General features: G+C 41.1%; 1 long non-coding RNA gene across 1 annotated transcript in view; it reads left to right on the forward strand.

Annotated features, from left to right (window-relative positions):
• LOC308522592 overlaps positions 1–8,277 on the forward strand; it is a 126,282-nt gene extending 118,005 nt beyond the window's left edge. Inside the window, exon 3 of the long non-coding RNA XR_013996248.1 lies at positions 8,158–8,277. This is a non-coding gene — a long non-coding RNA (uncharacterized lncRNA). The remainder of the gene's footprint in view (positions 1–8,157) is intronic.
• The last annotated feature ends 335 nt before the right edge of the window (positions 8,278–8,612 follow it).

Genomic DNA, 8,612 nt, shown 5'->3' on the forward strand with positions numbered 1-8,612 from the left:
CAAGTTGAGTGTGTTAGGCTATAAGGAAATAACCAGGGCAGGGCAAACAGTGATAGCCAGTTTGATAGAGACTCAGATATGGCCCCTGCCTACCAGTTCTGTGGGGGATAGGGTTCAAAAAAGGAATAATGACTTTTACCAGCACTTATATCTGGGAGAAAGCTGCCTGATGTCAGACAATTCAGCTTCTCCCACATGTGCCTAGTGCCTTTTGAGCTGTTGTCCTAAGACTGGAGCTCCAAACGAGTGTATGAGAGTAAATCTGTTCATGGGCCCTTTAAGAAGAATACCTGGACCCTAGCTGGTTTGGCTCAATGGATAGAGTGTCAGCCTGCAGACTGAAAGGTCCCAGGTTCAATTCTGGTCAAGGGCACATACCTTGGTTGCAGGCTCCTTCCCGGCCTGGGCCCTGTTCAGGGCTCATGCAGGAGACAACCAATTGATGTGTTTCACATCGATATTTCTGTCTTTCTCTCTCTCTTCTACTCTGTCTCAAAAAAAAAAAGAGAAAAAAAGAGGAGTGCCTGGGGCTCCTGAAGCCCCCCATCTCATTCAGCCACACTCCCTGCTGGTTTTTTACAGCAGAAACTATGGAGACTTCTTTTCCTGGCATTGAATCCTGGACTGGGCTCCTGGTGTGAAGCTGGGACCCTTCACTCCTCAAGGGGAACCTCTGCAGCGAAGATGTCTCTTCCAATTTTTATGTGCTCCACATGGGTGTGGAACCAGCCCATTCTGTGTCTCTGCCCCTCCTACCAATCTCAAATGGCTTCTTCTTCTTTATATCCTTAGTGTAGGACTTCCATTCAGCTAGATTTCAGGCAGTCCTGAATGATGGTTGTCGTGTAGTTTACTTGTAATTTTGATGTGGTGGTGGGAGGATGTAAGTACTGTGTTTACCTATGTCACAATCTTGATTGGAAGTCCATTTTTCTTTTTGGCTGAATAAACCAAGGCACAGAATGGCTGCATGAGCTAATTCTAATAATTGAGCACAGGAATAGCAGTTACACCCAATAAAACTGTTTTCTCCATATTTTGACTTTCTGGTGGGTCTTAGCTGTTGTTTCTTTGTTGAAAGAAAAGAGATGTCTTCTGAGAGCTATTGGGACAGGAAGAGAGAATGAAATCTTTAGAAGAGGAACCATCAGCTTATTCTCTTTTGGGCTGATATTTATCTTTCCTGGAGACAGGTGGGTGGACAGAATTATATCTTTATCTTCTAGAAGGATGGTCAAATGACACAGCAGGGAAAGGCTTGGAGATTGGTATTCCCACTGGCCTCTTTCTTAGAGTAGGAAGGAACCGACTTTGGGTGTCACTATTTTGGATCTCTAGTTGAGTCTCATCTCCAATTCAAACTCACTCCATTAATTTATCTGAGGAGCCTGATGGATGTCTTCTTCCCAGGGCTGAATCTTCATTGTAGCTCATTAAGAGTGAACATAGAAAAGTTGCTGACAGTCCTTACACATGTTGATGACTCAGTGTGAATCTCTCTCTGAATCATAAGTCTCTCCAGATGTTGACCTCAGCTGGGTAATGGGGACGTTTTATTCTGTTCACATGTACACCCTGTCTTCTTTGCTCTAGATGCTGTTGCTATTCACATAGGCAAAGGGGGTTCACAGGCAGGCTGGGAGATGAGAAATTGGCCTAGAGATGGGTATTCCCAAGAGGAAGAGCTCTCTGAGCTCAGGACTCATCTGGTGTCTTCTGTAGGAAACAAAGATAAAGCAGAGCCCAAGGCCAGTGGATGGTTTTCAGAGAAGAAGGAAGGCGGGACCTCAACTAAATTTGCCTCTTCCCATTCAGTTCTGGGAATTGAGAGAGCATCGTGGTTCTGAGAATGGTTTGGGTTCTATCTGAAGATTTGTTGGAGTTCTTTCCCAATGTTCCCTCCAGGCTTCTTTCCCATTGGTTCTGACTGTATTCCTAAACTGTCTTTCCATAAGCAATTCCTGTTTTCCAGGAAGAGAGAGATTAGGGGACTCAAGGTGGGAGACTCATCACAAGAGCTGAGACCCTGGGAGGTTCCTCAGGAGCCACCTGGACACCCTCCTTTAGAAGGCCAACAGGCTTGTCTAAGGGCTGCACCAGGCAGGTCAAAAGCCATGGTCAGACTCAGGATTGCTGATCCCCAAGCCAAAGACTGCCCACAGCTCCATACTGCTTTCCCTACTTGATTTAAAAATAGATCTGGCCTCGACTCTCTGTTCTACTTATCTTTTCTGTCTCACATGTGCTGCTAGGATCAGAGTGAAGAAATATATTGAAGAGAGAGGGAGAACTGGGAAGAGCTAGTGAGTTCTTAGAGGCAGTGTTGAACTTTGAGGTCCTCTGGGCAAATTTAAAATTCTCATTTGGAGAGAATTCAAACTTTTGTTAGTTTAGTTGTTATTTTTGGATTTATGAATAATTAACTATTTTCATTTCTTTTGTTACCCCTAACAAGAAGGTTAGATGGTACAGAAGTACACAAAGAAAATCTAAAATTTATGCTTCAAAAGGTTTCAAGTGATATTTTCACATTAACCACCCTCCTGCCCCCACTGACCTTAATCCCCATTTATCACATAGTGAAGAAGAATTTGTTTTTTCCCCAAATACACTGGGAATACAGTGCTCTTCAGTCATAAGACAAAAATAGGTCTGCATTCTAAGGTATTAGAAAGGGGATGTTATGGTATGAAAATATCACATATATTCAATCATTTGGCCTTATTTGATCTTAAAATGTGTTTCATCTACCAATTGGAATAAGGAACTTTGAATTCTGAGGGTTGCTAGAGAACAATTTCTTAATAAATAGATCTGGGATGAAGAATAACTTGATCAAAGACACAAATTTTAGGCAAGTTCGGTCTCAAACCCAGATCTCCTACTTCCCAGTCCAGGCTTCTTGTCATTGTGCCATAGGCACTACTGTTGAGATTACTAGTCTCTTTTTTCCTCTGCTCTTCTCTTCTCCCTTCATGTTCTAAGAGACACACACCAGGGGTCCTTGTTCTCTTGAAATCATTCCTCCTATCACTGGCAACCATGTCATTGAATTTGAGGACACTTGGCCCTATGAAAGGGGGCTGAGTTGCCACCAAAAGGGGAAAAGGACCAGAGACACACACTGAAGTTGCCATATATAAAGGTCAGCCGCTTCATAATTGATGCTTTCAAAGCATTGTGACCAATATGCTGGTAGAGTACATTGGCCAGAGGAGATACTCAATATTTCTGGGATTATTTTAAACATAGGTGCCTGTTATAACTGTCCAAGTTGGGCCAAGAGGGAATATCATAATTCAGTAGTATCTCTCTGACTTGACGTGATGAAACTCTACTTTCTACTCTTAGTTGTGATCAATGAAGGGTGAAAAAGAAGAGATATGTTGGAAGCACTTTGCCTCTTGAGTATATTAAAAAGTGGAATTGACAAAGATGATTTGCCTGACAGTCACTGCCTACTTGGTTTTCCCATTGCTCCCTTCGGTAGAATTCTCATATTTGGAAAAGTAGATTTAAAAGATATGGAACAAAGAAACTCTTTCACTGCTCTTTATGGTCCTTGAATTCTGTGGTGTAAAGCTCAAGGCTTTAGGGACACTTTCCCCTTCATATGACCTATGCTGGGACAGCAGGAATGACTTGCTTAATGAAATCTTTAAAACTAAGCCTTCATTTTCAGTAGGGACCAAAGAAAGACCCAGATTCTAGGAGCCTCACAGTTATCAGATTTTATTGATCATGAAGTTCCCAATGCTGAACAGCCTTATTGTTGTTCTGGCAGAGAATGTGGAAGGTAATGTTGCCAAAATGTTTTGGAGTGCTGTTGAGGACTGTGTTACCATGAAGAAATGTTTTATCAGTAGACTACTGTCCTGCAGCAGTGAAAGTGCCACTTTCTTCTTGTTGCAAGGAAACTGACAAAATTGAGGTTATAGAGGTCCATGGTTAGGGTGGAAAAGTCTCAGAAGGCTTCTCAGAAGGCACACAAAGCCAACTTGACATTCTCCAGTATTTCCTTCATGATTATGTTACCCTTTTAGCTGTGGTTTGGCCTAGATTACTTGGAACTTCCTGTCATGCCAACGCCATATAAGTCCTGTCCCCCAAAACTCGATGGGCCCTGGGCAAAGTGAATATGCCAGCCTTTTGTTAAAAAAAAAATAACGTTCAAGATAGTGATAGCAGAGCATAGACCAAGCCTGTAAGTCCCTGAGCACAGAGCCATTTGTGACTGCACAGGTCCTGTGCCTATGGAGCCCACCCTGTTCTTCCTAAGGCACTTTTTATGGTAAAAATCCAGATAACTATATTGAAAGATCTCTATAACATTCATCCTTATAGTTCAGGAGAGTTGGTCAATGTTTGATTCATAATGGGGGCTTGATTGCTGCTTGTGAATGGCTTCTTTCCTACTGAAGCCATGCCATGTGTCTGAGAAGGAATGAAGCTTCTTCAGTAATGGCTCTATCATTACTTCCCCACCCTCCTCCTCACACATATCCTCCAATACTCTTATTTCTCCTACCCAACCTTAGGACCACACATTCAAAAGCTTTGCCAATTGCTGCCCTCTCCGTCTTCCTCCCCCACGCTCTTCTTGGTGGTACTTTCTTTTATGCCCCCGCAGAAAGTCCATCGAGCCTTAGGTGGTTGCACTTAGCCATGGTAGATATTAGAAGTTGATGTGGGCTTTCTATTAATTTACCTGAAGATGATATTTTGAGCCTTTAGATGGGTGTGGGGTACCTCTAAAGAAACTAAGCCACTGTGACTTAGATTTTTCTATTCTGAGATGTCACAAATACCACATGAGGTCAGCAACCAATCTACAGGAGAAGGGACCTGTGATGATTTCTTTCAACATTTATTCAGACTGATTTTCTGGATCCAAGCCTCTTAACTTACTAAACTTGGACAAATTATTTTATTTTTATTGGTCTTAAAAATCTTTTAGTTAAAATTAGAAGGACATAAACTTAATGGCAACCTTATTATTTTACTTATGAGGAAACTCAATGCTCAGTTGGAGATAACTTCCTACAGGCTTAAAGAGATTGCTCAAGGACATAAAATACTAAAGAGCAGAAGTGGGATTTAAATCCGAATCTACTTAATTTTAGTGCTTGTGCACAGTGTCTCCTGATGCATTTGCTGACATGGAAGGGAAGTAGGTGGAGATGGTTAATCAGGTAGGGGTTGACATCTTTTACTTAATGTTTAACCATGAAGAGAATATATGAGCAAAAGACCTGAATATTAAAGCCCTGAGAAGACTGGCTCACATCAGTACTGGGGATGGAGAAGAAGAGATATATTATAAAATATTGAATGATTGATAAGATATGGAGGGCTATGAAGGGAAAGTTTGAAACTAGACTTCTGTCCTGAGATAATGATTGCTAGGTAGATAAAAGGGCGGAAAATATATTTGGACAGTCAGTACTCATTTTTTAGTTTTGCACAGATTGAGATACCTATTGGACAGATAGGATGTTTACTTAGATGACCGTGGATAAATTGGATGTAGGTAACTGTAGCTCAGAAGAGCAATTGGGGCTGGTGATATAGATTTGGGCATTGGTAAAGTACAGTTTTGTGTAGTTGAATCTATGGGAAAAGATAAGATGGACTAGAAACAAAGTTATGGGATTTATCAGCCTTTAAGGTTTTCTTCAGAGGAAAGAGCTGAAGGAGACAGAGAGCAGAAGAAAACTCAGGAAGAGTGGGGCTACAAAGTAACAGTAACAAAGATAGAAGCTGCCAAACTTGCGGTGGTTGTAATGCTTGTTGGGGGACTTAGGTACTACACAGAACATTTGAGGAGTCTCATCCCACTTTTCAGTCTTTACTTATTTGATCTAATAGAGAATTTGGCAATTAGGCGCAGGCAGACACAGAGTAGGGGGTTCTGTCACAAGTGCAGTGAGTATGAGAGAGAGAGAGAGAGAGGGAGAGGGAGAGAGAGAGGAGGTGAGGTAGTAGAGGAGAGGATAGAGGTGGTTTTGAGCAGAGGAAGGTAAGCCTCTCTTTAGCAATCTTCTAAGCTTCTCAAAAGAAGAGGCTTTCTTTAACCATGACTTCTCTGCTATAAAATATGACAGGACTTCTTTTTGTTCTTCCAGTTTCACTTCTGTGTCCTTTACCCCTTCTTGACCTCAACCTCCTCTTTCAGCTATTGATAAGTCCAAAGTTTGGGATGGAAATCCAATCTTGACGGGTCTTTGTTATTTCATCTCTCTGCCTTCTTTTAGGCACCTTACATTCTAGGAGTATAGAAGCAAGATAATAGTGTGTGCTTGAAACAGTGGCAGGGATATGACAAGTATTCTAAAGATATTAACAATGTATTTAATTGTTACATAAACTCTATGAGGTAGGAAGTATTATTGCCCTATTCCAGGATCAGCATGGTTAAGTAACTTGCCCAAGGTCTCACAACTAGTAAATAAAGGACCTGGTCATCTTGTAAAAGAAACGGAAATAACTTCTCAATTAAGATTGTTTCTTGCCATTTTACATTCTCTTTTTAAGTACATAGCACAATGATTAGCACATAAGAAATTCTCAATAAATCCTTGCCAATTGAGAGTGAATCCTTATTATCAAAACAACATTTTAAAATGAGCATATGTTCACAAAGTGAGGATTTATTCAGGTTGTTATATGGGTGAGGAAAATCCATGGTTATACCTAGACTGGTGAGTTTTCAGGCATTTTTTAAAGCTGTAATTTGGGATCTCATGAAAAGATCCCCATCACTTCCTTTGTGCTCATCCTTCACACTGACCCATGACCCCATGCCTGCATAGGAAAGAGTGTAGAAACACAAAGGGCCAGAAGGTGAAATTAGGGAGATAGCTGCAGATTCTCAATACAAATTTCCTGGGGATGAAGCTGTATCTTTGTGAGGTTCGGGGGGATGATTCAGGTAGTAGACCAAGAAGTTGGACTACAGCTTTGAATTCTACATTGTTGGGGATTGAAGTGGGGGCTGAGGAGGGGCAGGAAGGAGAGATTACAAAGGGGACAGGAAAACTTTGGGAGTGAAGAGGATATGCTTATTATCTTGATTTGGGTGTATATATTAATACATGTTGAATTGTACATTTAAAGTATATGCAGTTTATTGTATGTCAATTATACCTCAATAAATTCATTTAAAAAATTCCATATTGTTCAAGTCCTTGTTAAAGAGCTCTTTCTAGAAATAAGACAAAGGAACTAGGAATGTGTAAATGGACCATCAGTTAAAAGCTTTAAAGATGCTTATCTCTGAAAGACTAAAATAATTTTACTTGGTTTGAATCACTTAGGGTGGTTCTTATGAGTTATACTGATGGGTAGCCAGTTGGTTCTAGCAGTTCTAGTACATACTTTCTTGATTTTATCCAAATGTCTCAGTATTTTCCAGCCATCTAAACAAGCCCTCATGTTGACTTTCAGCCATTGTGACAAGGCATCATCATCAATCACCAGGTCTTTTTAACAAGAGTGTCCATGTCATGGTCTCCTGTATCCATATATAAAGGGAGTGAGGAATGGCTCATTTGGAAAATGGACTTGGGGATGAGGAGGGAGTACAGACAGAGGCCGCTATTTCAACAAGAGTCCCTCTGATGGCCAAAGTTGGGGAATATAAGAGAGTGCAGCAATCCTGTGGATGTAGGTGTTCAGCATGTCATCTGAAGGATTCACCACAGAGACAAAAAGCAAAGAAGTCATGCCAGAAAAAGAACAGGAGGATAAGGTATTGGTGCCATTTTCTGAGAAATTGTCATTCTAGCTTGGCAGGTGTTCCAAAATGTCTTGCTTTTGTCAAAGCACAGCTATCCACTTGCCTTCCAAAGACTGTCTACAACTCTTCCCTAGCATTCCCTTTTCCTCCAACAAGCCACCTCTTTCCACCCCCCTGCCCCCACTTTCCTATTAATCCTTCAAAAACCAGATTCTGTATTCATTGTCTTCTTTGCACTATAGAGCCTCTCTCTAAACTTGACCATTCAGTAGAGAGGTTGACATAACTCTTGGACCTACCCTTTGAAACCTTATGCCTAATGAAATCTCTGAGAAGCTGAGCTGGGGAGATCCCTTTATAAAAAATGTCTGGTTTTCCTGAGTGTAAATCTTACTTTTTCTCATTTCTGGTCTCCTTAGTCATCAGCATATGCCAATGCTCCGGTGGAAGAAGCTTCTTGAATCCATGTTTACCCCTGACACACTCTCTCCCACAACCAGTGATGAGATAACCTTCTTTCGGCGCAGGCCCAAGACCACCATAATCATCATTGATTTTTCATCTCTGCCCCAGGTCTCTGAATAAAATTTCTTTCCTTTCACTGACAAATGTTGTTATGTGGTGTGTGTGTGTGTGTGTGTGTGTGTGTGTGTGTGTGTGTGTTTTATTTAGCTGGAGATTGACTTGTGACACCCTGGACTTTCCTCATATTGTGGGATAAGTGAGATGTGATAGGTAGAGGAATAGTCAAGTGAAGCAATTTGAAAATTACCTCTTTTTCTAGCAACATGATCTAAGCCTAGATCATGTAAACATAAAGCCCAGTAATTGTAAACACGAAGAATGTTAAAAACATAACATAGGCTTAGAATGC

This window comes from Myotis nattereri (genome assembly GCF_964212035.1).
Source record: "Myotis nattereri genome assembly, chromosome: 7".
In the NCBI taxonomy this organism is placed as follows: domain Eukaryota; kingdom Metazoa; phylum Chordata; class Mammalia; order Chiroptera; family Vespertilionidae; genus Myotis; species Myotis nattereri.